Source organism: Zootoca vivipara, chromosome Z1, assembly GCF_965207765.1.
Source record: "Zootoca vivipara chromosome Z1, rZooViv2.hap1.1, whole genome shotgun sequence".
Lineage (NCBI taxonomy): Eukaryota > Metazoa > Chordata > Lepidosauria > Squamata > Lacertidae > Zootoca > Zootoca vivipara.
Genome location: NC_142583.1, coordinates 69,201,614 through 69,221,429, shown reverse-complemented (window position 1 = coordinate 69,221,429; position 19,816 = coordinate 69,201,614). Strand labels below are relative to the sequence as shown.

Sequence of the window (19,816 nt, the reverse complement as noted above, 5' to 3'; positions counted from 1 at the left end):
GTTAAAGGTGTCAGCACAAACTGCTGCTGTGCCTGGCAATCACAGTAATGTGGCTCTGTGGGATCGAGAAGTAACTTGGCTCCAGGCTGTGCCATTAGGCAAGGCTTATGCTGAGTCGTGAATCAGGTGCCCATTCGCGCACACAGCCTGAACACTTTTGGAGACGCAGAGCGGACGACTTTTTGTTCCTTCTCTGTTTCCGTCTCCAAAGCAGCTTGTCACCGGGACCTGTCTTGCGTGACTTTAGAGGGCTACGCCCAAAGAATCCAGTCTGCTCTCTGACCCTCCAGCTGTTCTTTCTACCTGGACAGCTCCACCCAGCTTGTCTCTGCATTTCAGCAACTTCCTTTCCTGACCTGCTGGGGTTGTTGGTTCCAGCTGTTGCGACAAGCTGCGCCTAGACTGTCGGTGGGGGAAGACTATCACGTCACAGCGCAACTCTGGTGCTCAAAGCCTTGCGCTGGCTGGCCATGTGCTTTTGGGGGGCAGCTTCAAGGTATTAATTCACAAGTTCCTTAACAACTTGGGTCCAGGACACTCAAGTCCAAGGAATGGGAACAAACTGGACCAAAGGTCCAGGGAAAGGAAAAGCCTGGAAAAACAAAAACACATTTTCCTGGAGCCAAAACATTGAAGATGGGTCTCCCTGGGGGTGGTGTTTACTACACAAAAGGCCGGCTGCAAACAGGGCCATTGGATTGGCACTGGTTACATCATCAAGAAATCTCTTCCCAGTCCCCGGCGTTGTTTTGCAACAGCTTTTCAAATGACCCCTTTTCATCTTAATAAACCATTGATGGAAAGATGTATAAATGTACATGTGGTGCTTCAAAAAAAAGGAACAAAATAACTGGGTGGGCTAGCTGAAAGTCAGGTTGGTGGGGAGAGAATGTGAGCTGACCGAGGGTTTGACTTGAACAACGCACATCTGCCATGCAGGCAGCAAAGCTGGGCTTGTTCCGACGGTGGAAAACCCACGCTGGCCTCTCTTGAAGTGTGACGTCTGCCTCTCTCCATCTTTATACCTTTTCCTGTCTCAGCTGTTTGTGACCTCATTCTTGGCAATGCCAGAGATGATTGTGAATCAGAGGGGCATGTCTGAGTGAAGAACGAAACTTTCTTCAAGCGCTTCAGTGCTATAAATAAGGAGAAGCTTCGGATATCAAGGCGGGGCCATTTTCCTTCTAAACTCCCCCCCCTGCCCTGGAGGAATCATTGGGGGTTTGAAATTCTGGTAGGATCAGTAGAGAGCAGGTATCATGTCATTTGCAAAATGCTGCCTAGCCCTGCAAGGCAGAACAGATGGTCTCCTCGGCCTCAATGCACCATCATCCCAACCAGTACTAGCCGCACATTTCACCAGTATCAAGCTAGCTCGCCTGGTTTCTGATTCCTATGGGTGTGCTCACATTGCCAGTTTATTGCTAGAATTACTGGGATCACTGCAGGCTTTGCTCTCGCTGCTGTAGCATTTGCACTGGATTGCAGTAGCCTGGCGCTACGTTTTCTTCTCTGCTCCTGCCACCGCAGTTTGCCCCAGACAGCGAGGGTTTGGTGTCCTATTTTCTTCTCAGCCCGAGGAGTGAGCAGAAAGAGTTCACTCCACAAGCACCAGCGTGGACCATACAGAAGAAGCGAAGTATTTTCATACCAGGACAAACTAGTTCTGTTTGATAAGGTAGGTGAAACCACATCCTTAACTGATATAGGGCACTTTCAGGCCGTTTGAGGTGGGATTCAGTCATGTGCTGGCATATTCGGGTTGTGTGAATAAAGCTGATTTGGAGCTGCTGTTTTGCCAAAAGATTGGGCTTTTTGCTATAAGGAACGCAATGGTTGGGAGAACTACAGAATAGCACCTGCTCTGATGCAATGTCATCTAGCCCCTCTGCAAACAAATCAGAACAAATGCTCCTTAAATAGCCAACAGCCTCTAACCTCCCTGCAAACAAATCACGCTGAATGCTCAATGAACAGGATGCCTGGAACTGTGCTGTAGTTGGTAAGTATCCTGCTAATACTTTCTTGGGGTTAGGGAAACGGGAAACTGCCTTATACAGAGTCATGTCAATGCTCCATCTAGCTACAGTACACCTAACTGGAAACAGGTCACCAGATGGGGACATTTCCAGAACCACTTGGACATGCCAGGGAATGAACTGGGGTGGGGTAACTTACTTTTTATGCAATGCAGATGCTCTACTGCTGGGATACAGTCATTGGTTGAGCTCGGCAGGACTTACTTCCCAGGCTTGCACTGCAAGAGTGTGGGCTATGAGACACAAAGTCTTGGGTTCAAATCTCAGCAAAACAATACACAGCTTGGGCCCATGATTTACCTGGAAGGAAATCCCACTGCGTTCAGCAATACTATTTGCAAAGAAATCCTAAGTATAGAATGGTGGTAATTGTGCTAGCCTACCTTACAGGACAGTTGTAGATTACTGTCTGTAAGATGTTTGGAATAGTTGAAGGACTCTAAATATAAGTCAGCTAGATTTGTGGGACTACAAATAATGGCAGGCATTTGATATTTTTTTAAAAAAAAATCTTGGCCTCATCGCTTGCCTGTTTCCCCAAGGTTCCCCCAGAGAATTAAGTGCTTCAGTTTGGGGACCTGCAAAAATCTGTTTTAGATTTGCATGGAATTCTCTTCAAATCAACTCAGCTGCCAATGGAAATAAGCCATCCACCTGTATGGCGGCGGCGGCGGGGGGAATCTTTCATTGGTTCTGGCATGCACAATGACTCATTTTATGCTGCCTGAAAGGGTTTTGGCACTGAACTGTTTTTAAAAAGAGAAAGGATGACTTTGTATTCAGCAGAGTCCTAACAATTTTGCCGTTTGAATGCATGCTGTTTGCCAAGATAAAAATTTGAGAATTAAGAAATTCCAGTAGTTACACTGTGGAGTTTGATGAGGTCATAGTGATGTGGCAATGGGACAGCCAACTAACGTCCCACAGATTTTTCTCACCCCTCAAAATGGGATTCAAGACACCACTCCTTACCTGATAAGCATCCTTCCAGTTAGATTCCAGTGATGGGCAACCTTTTGAGCTTGGTGTGTCAAAATTCGCCAAAAAACCGAGCATAACTCAGGTGGTGTGTCACTTCGAGAAAAAAACCACAATTTCACAATATTTATAGTTTAAATAACAAAAATGTATAATTGTAATATATAACTGTATTTAATAAACCAAAAACTAATTATTTAACCTAACCAAACCAAAAACCCCTTATTTATCACAAAGTGCCCAGAGTTGTTGAGCTTTTGGGGGGGAGCTGCTGACCAAAGTTTTGGAGGTTTTTTGGGGGGTGCAAAAGTTGCTTTGCTTTTGGAGGGGGATGCCCCAAAGCTGCTGCACTTTTTTGGGGGGGAAGAGAACAGAAATGAATGATGAATAATGCCTTCATTGGAACTAACACACAGCTAACATAGTCTGCCAAAGCGCAAAAAACCCAGCACAGAACGGGTTAAAAACCGAACACTCTTACACCCAATCATCATCTGCCAAAGAGCCAGAAAAAACAGCACAGAAAGGGTTAAAAACCAATCTCTGGCTACCAGCAGCAACAACAAAAGGATCCGGGTTTTAACAGCGGAGACAAGCTGTAGCGTGAGGAGGAGCGGGAGGACAAATGGGGGGGGGGGAAGAAACACCAGCGCGAATGGGCCGATGGGGCACGTGCCAGCAGTGAGGGCTCTGCGTGTCACGTCTGACACGCGTGTCATAGGTTCGCCATCACTGAGTTAGAAGATGAGGCTACTTTCAAAATGTGATTGGTTTTCTCTCCCAGTTTGCATAAGCACACTGTCAAACAATGCACATTTATGCCAAGGCTGTGTAAGCTCCCATTTATTCTGCCTCCAGTGTGCTCACACCGTTGGTTTGTAGCACTGTGTGCACACTGCATCAGCCACAATCCACATCTATCCTGTATCTCAAGAAATGCTGTGTTCTGATGCACCTCCCTCTTCCCCAAATGACCTTTGATCCATCTTGAAAATGTAAGCAATATGAAGACACCCATGCTACTTCTCTGCCCACTGGTGTGGATAGACAGTGGGTGACTTGAAAACGCATCAAACTATACCGATGTCTATCGTGATGTGCAATAGCTATTTGAAACACAGCGTAGAACCCCCCCCCCCCCTGCATTTATGCTGGTAATGTGTGCATAGTCCAGAGATGTTTTGACAGTGACTTCCTTTTTTTGAATCTGTTGTGCATACATCAGCAGGGAAAAGAAGGAGTCCCTCTAACAGTGAACTCAGGCCAACAGAACTGGAGCCAAAATGGGGCCAGTAAGAAACAAGAGGGTCTGCTTAAGGGAAGTACAAAAAGTCTTTGAGAAAGACCTAAGCGGGCAAAAATCTCCCCAAAGGGATTGATCATGCCCCGTAGCCACAGAATGTTGACTATCAGTTGGTAAACAAAAAATAGAAATGGGAATGCAATGGAATATCCTGGAGGGCATGCCTGCCTGGAACCCTGAACAGGAGAATAAGAGAATCATACAATTGTAGAGTTGGAAGGGACCATGAGGATCATCTAGTCCAACCCCCTACCAGGCAGGAATCTTTTTGCCCAACGTGGAGCTCAAACCCACAACCCTGAGATTAAGAGAGTCATGCTCTGCTGACTGAGCTAGGCCAACTCTTCTTAAGTGAGGATAAATGGTGACATTTTGCTGCAGATCCCGCGGTTAAACTTCTGTTTTTTAAAACAGAACTACAGGCAAATCCCCTCCCAAGGGAAAGGTGCTCAGAACATGCTAAGAGGCAGTTGTCCTTTGGTCCTTTCTTTGGTAGGAAACACACTTTGAACGAAGTGTGATGTAATAACTGGAGTGCACTGCGTTTGGATGCCGGGAACCGAGGCTCAACTTCCTCCTCGGCTCTGACGCTTGCTGGGTGAGTCACTCTTTCTCTGCCTAACTTTCTTGCAGGCTTCTTACTAGTCAAAATCGTTTCTCTAAGGTCCTTGAGAAACAAGCAACAGATGTAACAAACAAAGAACGGGTTCTGCCCAAGGGAATGGCACTTTGTGCATGCTCTGATGCTGTATCCTTGGGTCTTTTTGTTTCCTCTAGGAGGGATGTGCTCTGAGTCACCAGGTCCCTAGGTCGTTTTCTGGAGAGGAGAAAAAACAAAGGCATCTTTGCATGTGCCCTGCCTGAGTCATACATAGGTGGGCAGACTTCAAACTTACTGGATATTTTTTGTTACTAGATCACTGAGGTTCCTTAGTTGGATGCAGATGGAAAACAGCGGTGGGGTATATTCTTAGAATTATAGAACAGGGTGCCTTTGGACAGCATCAGAGCTGAGTGCACAGTCCGGTCCTGCAAAAACCCACTCCTGGTTTTCACAGCAAGCTTTCCACTTTCAGAGGAAGGCTATTTTGCTGTTGCTTTCAGCAAACAATTGGAATGGCTGATTTATTCTGAAATTACCTGAGAGATCTACTAGCAGATCCTGATGCACCTTCAACAACTCCCATGCTTGCTCTGAGGCACCTGCCCAGCTCACACATCATGGTAAAATCAGAGTTAATGATTTACTGCAATGTAAATGCACTGATCTTGGTCACTTTACTCTCCAGTTGCTCAAAGGAGAAGCAAGCAAGCTACAATCCCTGGCTGTGTCTTAGGTATGAACAGTCAGACAACCCAAGAACAAACCTTGTCAACAGATCGTGGTGTGCTTGGGAGAGAATAATCTCCTGTCTGGATTTAACACAATTGTGGTTTATTTTCCCTGCACAAGCTTATTTGTAAGATTTCTCACCTGTACTCTGCCACAAGGTCCCAAGGGTAGCCTACCACAATATAGTATGGGTATGAAAACACATAGAATCATTACGATTCTAAAAGAAGTAAAACCACTCAACATTGAAGAGAAGGGTATAAATTCAACGAAACAGGCAGGTCCCACAAAAACGAAACACCTTAAGGTGTCAAAGGCCAAGGTAAAGGGGCAATTTTTTTAAAAGATAATTTTATTTGGAAATTTGTTAAAACAATACACTACATCTTCGAGTCAGTCCAAGAGCATTCATGTACATTTTTAACATATCGAAATTGTGGAGTATCAAAAAGGGAAAAAGGAATAGGGGAGAGGGGGGGAGGAATAAAGTGTGAATAGAAAAGGAGATGTAAGGCCATAGAAAGGGGGGGGGGGAGAAAGAACAAAAGAAGAAAAGGGAAAGAATAGAAAAGGGGAAGGGAGAAGAAAAGGAAAGTAAAGAAAGAAAAGTTATATAAAGGTCCACTTGAAAAAGGTCATCTCAAGGGCATAATGCTTCCACCGCTTTCAGCACAGTATTTCTTGTTACATTTTCATCCTCCTGTCAAATATATTTTAATAGACATCTTACCTTTAAACCTGTCTAACAATTATAGTTTATATACACTACTCATCCTTACAAGGTTATTCCAGACATAACCATGTTTTTGTCCCCTTATCTGTTTTCTTTAAATAGTCATTTAAACATTCCCATTGTTTTTTTATCCTGTCTTTTGGTTTTTGTCGTATTGTATCTGTGAGTTTCGCCAACTCCAGATATTCGCATAGTTTGTTTACCCATTCTCCTTTTGTTGGTATAAGGGTACCTTTCCAATATTTAGCAATTAACATTCTGGCGGCTGTCGTTGCATATAGGAATATATTAACTCTGTCATGTGGTATATCACTACTTAGAATGCCCAGAAGGTAGGATTCTGCTTTTTTAGAAAAGGCTGTTTTTATTAACTTTTGAATTTCCGTGTGTATCATATCCCAGTATTTTTGCACATCTGGGCATGTCCACCACATATGGAACAGGGAACCGACCGCGCTTTGACACCTCCAACATTTGTTACTCATGTTTTTATTCATTTTTGCTAGCCTTTCCGGTCCCAGGTACCATCTGTGGTGGAGTTTCATAAAGTTCTCTCTTAGAGAGTAACAAGCTGTAAACTTTATACTATTCCTCCAAAATTTATTCCACTCATCTAAATCTATTTCGTATTCAATATCTTGTTCCCATTTACACATATTTTTGTTTTTCTCTTCATATTTTGTTTCCGATTGTTCTAAAAGCCTATACATTTTGGAAAGTAATTTTTCGTTACTATTCAGAATTTCTTTTTCAAATCGTGTTGTTTTATTGTCAAATCCCCTAGTTCTTTTATCTTTTTCAAATGTTGCCTTAATTTGGAAGTATTCCAACCAGGATACACCTTTATCTTTCAATTCCTCATAACTTTTCAATATAATATTTCCATTTTCATTTTCGGTTATTTCCCTATATGTCGGCCAATTTTCTTTTTTGTAACAGTTTAGGGTCGCATTCGCTTCCAGCGGCGACAGCCGCCAGGGTGTTCTCCCTATTATTCTTTCTCTTGTTCTTTCCCAAACTTCTAATAGTGCTCTCCTAATCGTATGGTTTTTAAATCCTTTGTGATTTTTGCTCTTATCATACATCATATAACCATGCCAACCGTAAATTTTATTGTACCCTTCCAACTCCAGGGTGTCAGTTGTTTTTAGAATACACCACTCCCTCAACCAAGTCCAACAAGCCGCTTCAAAGTACCTTTTCAGGTCCGGTAATGCAAAACCTCCAGCTTCTTTCGGGCTAGTTAGCGTCTCCATTTTCATCCTCGCCTTCTTGCCCTGCCATATAAAGTCCGCCAGATCTTTCTGCCAATCCTTCAGATATTTAATTCCAATTATTATCGGTATGTTTTGAAACAAAAAAAGGATCTTTGGTAGAGCTATCATTTTTATCATGGAGACTTTCGTAAAGGGGCAATTTTACAGCATATGCTAGAAGTTGTACAGTGAAGATGCTAGACACACCTCTGTAGGGAAGGAGTTCATAGAATCATAGAGTTGGAAGGGACCCAGGGGTCATCTAGTCCAACCCCCTGCAATGCAGGAATCTTAGCTAAAGAGAGATGGCCATCAAACCTCTGCTTAAGAACCTCCAAGGAAGGAGAATCCACAACCTCCAAGGAAGGTGAGTTCTACAATTTGGGAGCTGCCACAGGGAAGGCCCTTCCCCTGGCCGCCTTCCCTCCCTCCCCACACTTTTGTGGGGAAACTGCTGAGAGTGCACGCTATGTGGATGATAAACCCTGCGGAGCTGGGTAGGGATGGAGCAGCAAAGCAGGCAAGGTTGGTGCTTCTACAGCAAGCCATTAATTGCGATTAACTGCAGTTGGGACCCCAGTTCCAAACAGCCAGAGTCAGCATAGCCAATGGTCATGGAATGATGAAAACTGTGGTCCAAAGCCGTAACAATAAAGGGCCACAGGGTTCCTACCCTATTTAAGGGGTGGGGTGGGAACTATGGGTGTCCAAAAGTCCTGGAATTTATCACACGTGCACACACACACACACACACACACACGTACATGAATTTGTAAATCTGTGCGTGCTTGGCTACCCAGAGCTGAAATACATGACCTTTCACATGCCCTTTCAAACACATCCATTTGTAGGGAATCCTGAACTTGGCAGACAGAGTAGGTAGGTAGCCATGTTGGTCTGACGCAGTGGAAATAATAATAATAATAGAAAAATAGATAATTGTACAGTAGCACCTTACTTTTTTTTTGAACTTCATTTTTTATTGTTTCCATTTATCATACAAGTAGTTTGTTAAATCAATATACAAATAAACTGCCACGCATCTGGTAATACATGTCAATTACATTTTGTTTAAAAATAATAATAGAGTAAAACAAAAGTTGTTTTCCAAACATACCAATGTATCGTTTCTTATTTACACCTCCTTTGATCCTCCTATACATTCTTATCATCTAGACTTGTTCTCTCGAACTGGACTTCCTCTTTCTTTTCTCTTCGTTTTATTTACCATCTTCCACGTTCTGCGTTTTATCTTTTCTTGTCCGTCATTCACCTTGAACATTTCCATACATGTGTTATCGACAATGACTATATGCTTTTTGTGTTGTATTTTCAAAACAATCCTACTAGTGTTTAAATATTTTAACAATATTCCTTTAGATATTCTACAAACTTTCCCCATTCTTCCTGATACCTTTGTTCCTTCTGATCTCTTATTCTTCCTGTCAACCTCGCCAATTCTAAGTATCCCGTCAATTTCTCCCTCCATTCGTCTACAGCTGGGATTTCTGGAGTTCTCCACCTCTGTGCTAGAATCATTCTAGCAGCCGCGGTGGCATACATGAACAGCTTTTGGTCCTCCTTTTTAATTTCTCTTCCCATTAATCCCAAAAGTATGGCTTCCGTGTTGGTCTGATGCAGTGGAAATAAAAATAACAATAGAAAAATAGATAATTGTACAGTAGCACCTTAGGGACCAGAACAAACTTAGTTGGCCTCTAAGGTGCTACTGGACAATTTTCTATTTTTTAAATTTATTTTGGCAGAGAGAGTGAGAAAGAAAGAAAAGACCTGGAACAAAACTGTATCCATGCAGCCCCTAGCATTTTACACTGAAATACAGGACAATCCTGCGTTGTGCAGGACAGGTGTGTGGGGGGGTGCCACGTAGCTGCGTGGCCCTGGCGCCAAAACGCGTGGATTCCCGGCCCCTCTTCGTGGGGGGTGGGGGTGGGTGGGGAGTTTTGTGGGTGCCACCCCTCCCCCCAATGAGCTGGCACCTATGGGTGGCAACCGTAGGACTGGATTACCCTTGAGGTCTTAAGGAAGGGCCATGTGGCCGGCAAGCCACCGCCAGAGGCGGGGGAACTCTGCACGCGCTCAGGGACCCCCGTGCGCGCGGAAGCAAAGGAGGAGGAGGAGGAGGAGGAGGAGGAGGAGGGAGGCCGCTTGGCTGCGGCTCCGTCGGCTCTGTTTCTCGGCTTTTGTCGGCGCCAACACGGAGGCCCCTCGGAGCCAGGCCGGGACCCGAGGCCGGGCCCGCCTGCGAGGAGGAGCCCGGCGGTGGGCGGTCCGTGGTCCGCGGCGGAGGCGGAGGAGGAGGCCGGGCCGCCGAGGAGCAGGCAGGCCGCCGGTCGTCGCCTCGCAGCCGCAGAGCCAGCAGCTGCCGTCGTCGCGGGGTCCGCAGGGCGACGCCGCCAGCACCGCCGCCCGCAGCGAAGCCGAGAGCCCCGCTTGCCCCACAGACAGACCGACCGCCCGGCCGCCCGCTTCTCCCCCGGCACCGCAAGAGAGAGGTAGAGGCGGACCCCGGGGTGCCAGACTCCCCTCTCCTCCCTTCCTCCTTTCCTCCTTTCTTTCCTTCCTTCGCCCCCTCCTCCTCCAGGCAGCCCGTTTCTCTTCTCATCATTGGGGGGCAGAGGGGTCCCCCCTACCTACTCTCGCGAGGCAGGGGCGCCCCCACCCTACTCCTTTCTCCGCAGTCTTGAGGCACACCCCCCCCAAAAGAACCCCCCGAGGTACTCTTGGGGTACCCCGGAGATAACCATTGTGAGGTGCCCACCCCAATCCTGGGGTGATCTTGAGGAGCATTCTGAGGAGCACCACCCCTCAGTCTTGGGGTGCTATTGATAACTGTTATGGGGGGCTCCCCCAAATATTGGGGTACCCATTGAGAACCATTAGGAGGAGCACCCCTCAGTTCCGGGGTTCCTGTTGAGAACTATTCTGAGTACCCCCTTAGGTAGGGAGCCCCCCCAGAGTTTTGGAGAAGGGGCTCGTCGTTTTAAGGGGGAGATTTTCGGGACATCCCCTAGATCTAGGTGTGGGTTTGCAAGAGGAAGTAAAGGCCCTCCCCTCTGCTTTATCCTCAGCAGGAGCTTGGGTGGGTGAAGTCCTGTTTCTATCATTCCAGGGGGACCCCCTCCCCATTTCTAACATGATGGGGGATGTGTGGTGGCCTTATTCTTGCAAGAGGCAATAAAGCTCCCACCCAATTTCCAGGGGGGGGGAAAAGAGTTCTCCACTTATTTCTTGGGGGGGGGGTATTATGGGCTATTTAGCCCCTCTCCTCAATATCTCCTCAGTCTCATGTCTCTCTCTGTGTGTTTTTACCTATTGTCATATGAGGAGGTAGCAAAGCTCTCTTTCTCCCCCCCTCCCCTTTCACTTTGATCACTTCTTAGTATTTTCGCTTTGGGTGGGTGGGAGAAATGGGGATGCTCTTATATTTAAAAGGGTGTGTGTGTTGTTGCACAGTTCCTCCCCCAGAATCTGCTTGGGAGCCTGGACTGCAGAGGGGTCCTATTGCAGACTGCAGAGGGGTCCTATTGCAGACTGCATGTACCTATCTTCCCCTTTCTCTCCCACCCCTCCCCATTTTTTTTATTTTTTTTGGTGGGGGAGAATAGCATTCCACTTATCATTTCATGTATTGAAGCCCCTGCCCCCAGTATCTTCCATTCTCCCATTAGGTAGGGTGGTGTGCCTGGGATCCTGCTGTTATTCTTTAAGGCGATGAGTGAACCCTTTTGTAAATGATTCCTGAGCCTCACTGAAGCTCAAGGTTGTGTGTATGCTTTTTTGGGGGTGGGGGTGGGGGGTGGTACATGGGGGCAGATGTTTGTTTTGCCCCTTACTGCAGACAGGTGCCACCCCATTTGTTTGACAGCTCGGATTGGGGACCAGAAACCTCCCTTCTAGTTACACCCACAAAGGATCTCCTTCCTTTTCTTTTCACCTTAGTTCCTAATGACACATCTCTCTATTTTTCTCCCTCCCTCCCTCCGGCCCACCTCCTGTCTTTTTTCAGAATCATTTCCTCTTTCTGTGTCTGCATGAGAGTATGTGAGATTCCAATAGCAAGAGCAACAACATACCCAGCCCTTTCCCAGAGAATAAAGACTTCTTTATCCTCGAGTTAATCACCCTCTGATATTATTTCTCTCTACCCCCCCTTCCAAATGTCACAAAAGATGAAATATGAGAGCGGTCCATTTCTGAAAGGTAACATGTGTACACTCATTTACAATCAGATGCCCTGGGTTGCTTCTGCAAGGGATGCATGTGCTCAAAATGATGGACACAAAAGCAGAAAGAGAGGGTTTGTAGGGTTTTTAAAATTTACATGCACCAAGCTCTCCCCCCCCCCCTAAATTTATATTAAAACCAGAGCAAATCTGAGGTTCTGTGCTGCTCTTTAATAGGTAGGTGGTATTTGTCAATGCCTGCAGCTCTCTTAAGGGGTGTGTGTCTCTGTGCTGGCACCTCTTATGATTTCTCCTTTATACCCTGGTAATAGGTACCCCGTTTGCCTAAAATGTGAATGAGCATAGTAGGAGAGGTTGGCCAAGTGGTAGATTTCACACCCTTGTGCTTTTCTCTCTCTCTCTCTCTCTCTCTCTCTCTCTCTCTCTCTCTCTGTGTGTGTGTGTGTGTGGATTTGAAGGAAGGAAAGAAGGCAGACATCTGCAAACAAAGCCTTGCTTTCCCCCCAATAAGACTGCTAGAGGACGGTTTCGTCACTGGCTTCAGCGGCATCAGCCTGGCATGCTTTGTGCTGAGATAATGTGCTAGCCGGGTGTATGTACAGCATAATGTGCTGATGGAAACGTTCCAGAGAGTGCCTCATCTGTGAGAGGGTAGTAGTTCAGCCAGCTCAAATTGCTGATGTATATGAAAACAGCAGCGCCTATGCAGTTAAAGCAGGCAAGAGGGGAAATAAGTCTTAGGCACAGGTACTCAAAATCTCCCATTAAACGTTTGATAACGAACTTACCGTAATCCATCGGTCGCATCCAGTCCAGTGCTCTGTTTCCAGCAGCAGACAGCCTGGAACCTCACAAATGGGACATTGAAGGTGTGTGTCCTTTTCCTTTGTTATCCCTCAACATGCCACCTGTTGTTTGCTGGCTGTGCCCTTTTGCTGTCATTGCTAATAACCATTGGAAGACAAATCCAAGCATGGTGGACCTTATTTTTTTTTGGGGGGGGGGGGAAGGTCATGTAAGACTCAGCCTGCATATATGGGGAGATGTATGGGTCCTGGCAGCTGTTCTAATCTCTGCCCCCACCACATTCCTGTGTCCCCCGGGAATGCTCCCTGGGTTTTTGTTCTTTTTAAAGCATGATGTGACAGCATTGTTTTAGGGTTGTTGTGCAAATAGCAACCATGGAAGTGGGTGGGTGGGTGGGTGGGGCACCCACAGCGAGCACACATTTTTCAGCTGTGTTTTGCTGAGAAAAGGTTTTTCCCTGTGTGGATCAAGCCCAAGCCTTGTAGCATGTGGCGATTTACATAGCACATTTCAAATTCACCTTTAAAAGCACTTGTGCATAAGTAATCTCAGTATCTCACTCATGGTAATGATACTTTATTAATACTGATAATAATAATGGGTAAAATGGCCCAGATATATGGATTAGGCAGGTGAGACTTTACAGTGAAGGAGCTGGGGTGTTGCACATTGACTCTTACTTTATTTTATTTTTAACTGGCTACATCCAACTTTCTCCTGGTATCTTGGTAACACTCTCTTGCAGTGCAAAGCTATATATGTCTAATGGGAAGCAAGCCCCAGCAAGTGGGCCTAGGTTTGCAGCCTTATTCTCCCAGTAAGAACCTGAATTGCTGTTGATCACAGACAAAGGAACAGCTGGTTAATTTCACCGTACTTTTGATACCCCTGGATTTCCTAGAGTGAGTTAATAAACGTGGGTGTGTTTGGAGCCTACCGTTGAAGACCTTGCGGCGGATGATATCGTGATCGTAGTAACATGGGCAGCTCAAGCGTAGTCACATTGACTCATGAGTTCCACTGAGTTGAATGGGACTTGCTCTCAAGCAAGCACACACAGGACTGCAGTCTCGGTCTCTTGCTAGCACCTGAACACCATTGGTATAAGGCAAAAATAACCGTGTGGAACCAGGGAAGGAGCTGTGATGGTGTTGGGGTGCTGTTTGGAGCTGAGAAGCGCTCCTCTTCTCCCTTGTTTCTTCTCTGCTGTAAATCCCACATCCCATCTCGAAGCTGCTTTTCTTTCTTTTTATCTTTTAAAAGCAGCACCCTCTCTTACGGTAATACATGCTTGCATGTCATGTGTAGTTGACCTCTTAGTACTCTGTGTATGCGCTCATTTGGGGGAAATGACAATGCCTCTCTTTTGGCTTCAGAAGGTTGCAAGTTCAATCCTTGGCATCTCTGAAACCCAGGCTGTGTGTTTGTGTGGGTGGTACTGACTGGGTAATAATAATAATAATAATAATAATAATAATAATAATAATAATAATAATATTTATATGCCACCCATCTGACTGTGTTGCCCCAGCCACCCTGGGAGGCTCCCAACAAGGTATTAAGGTATAAGGGAGCTTCCTATTAATCTGCTCTTTTACTTTCTCATCTGCTACTAAGACCAAAGTTTAGGTCAGAAGGCTGTCCTCCTTTCCACCCTGTTAATCTCATGTTTGCATAGTGTTGCTTTGCTTGGTGTGAAGCAGGTTAAATAGTAACATGTGGGGTTAAGTTAAGGACACAGTGGATCTGTAGAATTTGGTAGGTTGTAAAAAAAGCTGGTGCTTCTTTTAAATCTATTATCTTGTTTTTGTATTGACACAGATCATTCTTTGTGCTTTCTTTCATTTTCAAACAGTGCCCTGGCAGGATAGGTGACAATCTGTAAATGATATTTAAAAATAATACTGTAATGCATTACTAATGGTTGGAGGTGGATCATAACACTTGTTCTATTTTACAGATGGAAAACGGGGGTTCAGAGCACAAGGGCTGGCCCAATAACTGCACAGCAATTACCACAGCTGATCTGTTGCAGCTGAAAGAATGCAGTCTTGTTTACAGCTGATTAGATATATTAAATATTGCAGTATTTAAACATGTGTTGATTTGGAGGTACAGTACTTTGTTAAACAGCATATTGGTGGATTATCCAAAACACAATGTCTGAATCAAAACAGCTGCATAGATGGTTGTTAACCAATCTGGCTGCAATTTTAAACACACTTGCTAGAGAGTAAGCCTTACTGAACTTAGGGCGAATATATTTCTGCATAAATATGCTTAGGACCATGCTGCCAGCTGATGTTTTAGCTAAAGGTGGAAAATTGCAGGCGCTCTATGACTGCCAAATAATGTTTATGCTTAGGGATGTCGATATCTTTTGGACCCAGGTTTTAAATCAATTTTCTCACTTGGATATGGTGTTTTGGTGTCTTCTAAAAATGGAAAATGTGGTCTAACAAGCAAAAAAAGCCTTCTAAACTCCTGCTCTCCTGCTCCTCTTGTTATACATTAACATTTCGAGAAAAGATCAGCACATTTAAGTCAATTGATAGGTCAAATACTGCCAGTCGACCGGTCAGTTGGCCACTTGTTTAAAGATCAGGGTCAGATATTGCCAATATTCCACGAAGGCATGGATGTTCTGCTGTTGGATTGCCCTTGACATTTCAACACAATCTTTTCTTTTGCCAGCAAGGAGAGTAGTGATAGCATCTTTCCCCCAAGTCAGGCAAACACTGAGCATCAGTGGAAATCTTAATATGAGAGCCACCCACTTGGATTGGACTGAAGTCCCATCTAGTCCGTCGCTCTGTTTTTCCATTGTGGCTAGGCAGAAGCTGTCACGGCAATAGTCCTTGCCCCCTGTTGCCACCCAGCAAGTGGTATTCATGTTGCCTCAAAATCTGGGAGGCTCCATTTATCTGAATCTGTCCAATCTCCCTTTAAAAGGTCATCTGAGCCATTATAGCCCTCGTCACATTTTGCGGCAACAAATTTGGTAAATTTATTATTGTGCTGTGTTAGGAAATATTCTACTTTGTTCTGAATCTATTGACAGGCACTTCCGTTGTGTGATCTGCGGAACTAGTACTACAAGAGGGGGAGAAAAACTTCTCTCTATTCACTTTCTCCATGCTATGCATTATTTTATAAAACTCTGTTTTGCACCCCTTAGTCATTTCTTTAAAAAACTCCCAAAAACCCAAACACTTTAGCTTCCGCTCCGTGACCATTTTTAGTTGCCCTCTTCCCATACCTTTTCCAGCTCTATGATAATCTTTTTGAGATGGAGGGACCAGAACCACACTTTATATTATAAATCTGACTGCATTATCAATTTTACCGCATGTTTAACTTGGTTTCATTGCAACACAACCATAGTTAACTACTTTGCTTTTGTGATTAGCACGCATGATGACGGAAGTATTTGGTTTTTGTTCTAATAAAACAAATGCTTTAAAAATCCTTGCCTGTTCTTTAACTGATGCCGGAATACCCAGTACCAAATTATTTCTTGATGGGTTAAATGCCCAACCATATTTTGAGAGCATTTAGTGGGATGTATTATAACTTAACATCAGTCATTAGGTTCTTTCAATTGATCTTATCTCATGTATATTTTGGCCTAAGGGGTTTGGCTTTTAAATTTGCAATGCTACCCTATCCATGTCCACTTGCATGTAAGTCTTGGAGATTTCAATGAGACGTACAGGTATGCTTGTTTAGGATGGCAGCCTTAATTTATTTCATTTAACTTGGAGAATCTGGTGCCCTCCATCAGCCCCAGCAAGCATGGACAATATTTTTTTGGGGTGTGTGTGCATTTATTGTCCAACATCTGGAGGCTTACAGGTTCCCCTTTCCAGGCTTAAGAAGACAAGAGTCTGTCTCTGATATTAGGGTCTTAGATGCAATCTAATTTTGTAATATTTGCAGTGGCCTCTGGATTCCGTTTCCTTTAGGTACTTTTTAGCTTTTAAGCCAGGGTTCTTAGCATTTTGAATCTTTTTTTCTACATGAACCACTTTTTCTACCCATTTAAATTCTCTCCTCCTCTGAAAGGTGACCTTGTGACAGCTGTTACTGAGAGAGAGAGGGAGAGAGAGCGAGCGGCTTGTGCATATCTCATTGGTAATTTCCACGTCAGACATATGCTGTTACAAATCGAACGATGAAAAAAATACCTGGTGGTGCCCCACAGCCCAACTGGTTACTCTTCCATTTACTTCAAGGATCTGCTAGCCGCCTGGAAAAGCTAGTTGTATTCTGACACAGCTTCAGAGGCATTCTGTACAGGGCAGGTAGTCATCAAGCGCAGTGGTTGAACACAGGGCTTTGTGTTTTGAGCAAATACATCTCCTTGGGGCCCACCTTTCTTCAAAGCCCTTGCTTAACCTCCACTCTTCTACAACCACAGCAAACTTCAACAAACGCATACCTTATTATGCTTGCTTCTCCAAACAGCCTCTTTTCTTTTTTCTTCTTACTTTAGAGTCACACCTCAACAGTGTAAGCTTGTTCAGGCAGGGATCTTTTTTGGCGATGCTGTAAAGCGCTGTCCCACTAAATTACGCTATGTAGGGAACATTTATTTACGTATGTAAGTTGGCAGTCATCACCACTTGCTATTGTAATCCAACCCCGTATCAGGTGGCAGTTTTTGCCTAGTGTGACGCAGGGCCTGGAGTTACAGGCTGGTTAGTGCAGGTATCCACGAAGGTGAATATCTGAAGCCTCTGAGTGCCTGTAGCATCCACTGAGTGCCTTCTCCCAGCCCTCTGAGCAGCATTATTGCCTGGTCTGGCAGCAAAGAGAAATAAGGGTGCTATGGAAGTCATACGAACCAGTTCCTCTCTGTTGCAAGAAGATTCCAGGTCCTGACAGAGGTTGGTTTATGCTGCTGTTGAGATTGCTGGAAAGGGGCACCCTGTGAGTGGCTGTAGCAGCTGTCAGAGCTGCTAGTTACTACAGTCAACCAGAAGCATCCAGGTATGTGGAGTCTTGATCATGGGAGACCATTTCTAGGTTATTCCATTTCTATAAGCTTACAGTTAAAGTGGGTGGAACTGGTACTTAGGTATAGTCCTGTCTTTATATGATACAATATTATAATTTATTAAATCTGTATACCAACCTTGATCTGTAGATCTCAGGGGGGCTCACAGCATAAAACTACAAGATAAAAACACCACCACCACAAACCAATAAATCCCCCTCCCACAAACACAAAGGTCATATGATGTAAATCAGATCAACCAAAAGGCCTGGTTAAAAAGGAAAGTTTTTGCCTGGCGCCTAAAGATGTATAATGAAGGTGCCAGGCGAACCTCCCTGGGGAGAGCATCCCACGATGGGGAGCCACTGCAGAAAAGGCCCTGTTCTCATGTTGCCACCCTCCAGACCTCTCGAGGAGGAGGCACATGAAGAAGGGCCTCAGAATATGATCTCAGGGTCCGGGTAGGTTCATATGGAGAGAGTGGTCCTTGAGGTATTACGGTCCCGAGCCATTTAAGGTTTTATAGGTCAAAAACAGCACTTTGAATTGCGCCCGGAAACTAATTGGTAGCCAGTGCAGTTGGACCAGGATTGGTGCAATATGCTCAAACCGCCTTGCTCAGGTGAGCAACCTGGTCACTGAATTCTGCACCAGCTGAAGAAGGGCCTCAGATGATGATTGCAGGGTCCGCATAGGCTCATAATGGCGAGAGGTGGTCCTTGATTATGTCGGCAGGCTCCGAGGGGTGCTGTGGGTTTAGTTGTCCCAAAATGGGAGATTGTGATCCCCTCCGTCCCTAATCATCCACCGATGGGACCTTAGCATCCTCTGCCTTTTGCTGTGTAAGCAGTAAAAGAGCCAGGAAATGACCAAAGAACCACATTACTGTTGCAGGGGCATCAACGGCTATGCGCAGAGCCACATGTTGCAACTCTTGCCCGAGTGTACAATTTTCAAACTGCTGATAAGCTCTCTGTGCATCGAAAGGGGAAGAAGCTTTGTTCAGCAGTCTCCTTGAAATGGGCCATTCCATTGTCACGGGTGGGACACTTGGACCATGTTTTTTGGTATTCACACATGTGTAAGAATGTAAATATACATAAAAATTAACAACCAAAATTTGAACTATGTTCTTAATAAGATACTGAACATTTTACTAATTTTTTATTATTTTTATGGATATTTTTGACAATTTTATTAAATGTTAAAGTATTGTCACGGGTGGGACAAAAAAAGGACATGGAGCTTGAGATAAGTTTGATTTATGGAAAAACTCTGTGAGTTGGGAGGTGAATCAATTATAAACTCAGCATATCTGTTTAAATCAATGTTTATTGGTTACAACTATGCAATCAGAAATTTAGGTTAAGAAATTTAATGATACAAAATTAAGGAAAAAATGCTGTCACGGGTGGGACAATGAAATGTCACGGGTGGGACGCGTCTGGCATACACTTGATTTAACATACAATTAAGGTTGTTAAAAATGGAATAATTACAAAAAAACCTTTTGCTATTACTATACTTACTATCTACTATAGCCTACAAAGTATAATGTTGTATTTACTAAAATTAAAATCTATTTAAAAAATATTTTCTTCTAGTCCATCTCTGGGCCAATCAACCACTTTCAAACACATCTACATTTTCAGTAAATTCATAAAAAATGCTCCTTCTGACTCGTTTAACATTAGGTTGGGGTAAGATACTAAGAATATGTTCAAACTGCACATATGATATGTCTTTTTCATCAACTTGAAACAGCTTTCCAGAATTGTTAACTGCTCGCATACACATCACCTTGACTTCTCCATCATCTTCAACATTACTTTGGCATATTGCAGCATATCTATATTTAGTAGGCCTGGTTCTTTGTCTTTTTGTAGTTGTTTCAAATTCAACTAAAACATATGTCCCAATAGTCACTCCATCAACGAACGGCTTCACTCCAACCACCGGCACATCTGTTTCATTTGTACAACTTGCTACACCATCTTGTTTTTCTGTGTCACTATCAGAATCTCTGTAAACATCAGAAACTTTTAACTTGAACAGTTCTGTGAAGACTACGTGGGTGGACTTTTGAAAAGAAGGTCCATAAACTAAACTTCTTTTGTCTTTAGCTTTAAAAAAATGGTTGGACTGCACATTTGGAATCTT

At 44.4% G+C, this 19,816-nt stretch overlaps 1 protein-coding gene across 4 annotated transcripts in view; it reads left to right on the top strand.

Moving 5' to 3' along the window:
* Positions 1 to 1,194: 1,194 nt before the first annotated feature.
* The window catches only part of SMOX (spermine oxidase), a 61,634-nt gene continuing 43,012 nt past the window's right edge, over positions 1,195 to 19,816 (top strand). For 3 of the 4 annotated variants that reach the window (XM_035103061.3, XM_035103059.3, XM_060278358.2), the window contains exon 1: positions 9,939 to 10,158. The gene's annotated coding sequence lies outside the window, so the exon portion shown is untranslated. Of the gene's footprint in view, positions 1,679 to 9,938; positions 10,159 to 19,816 lie in introns of those variants that run through there. The other variant, XM_088660665.1, reaches the window with a different exon arrangement.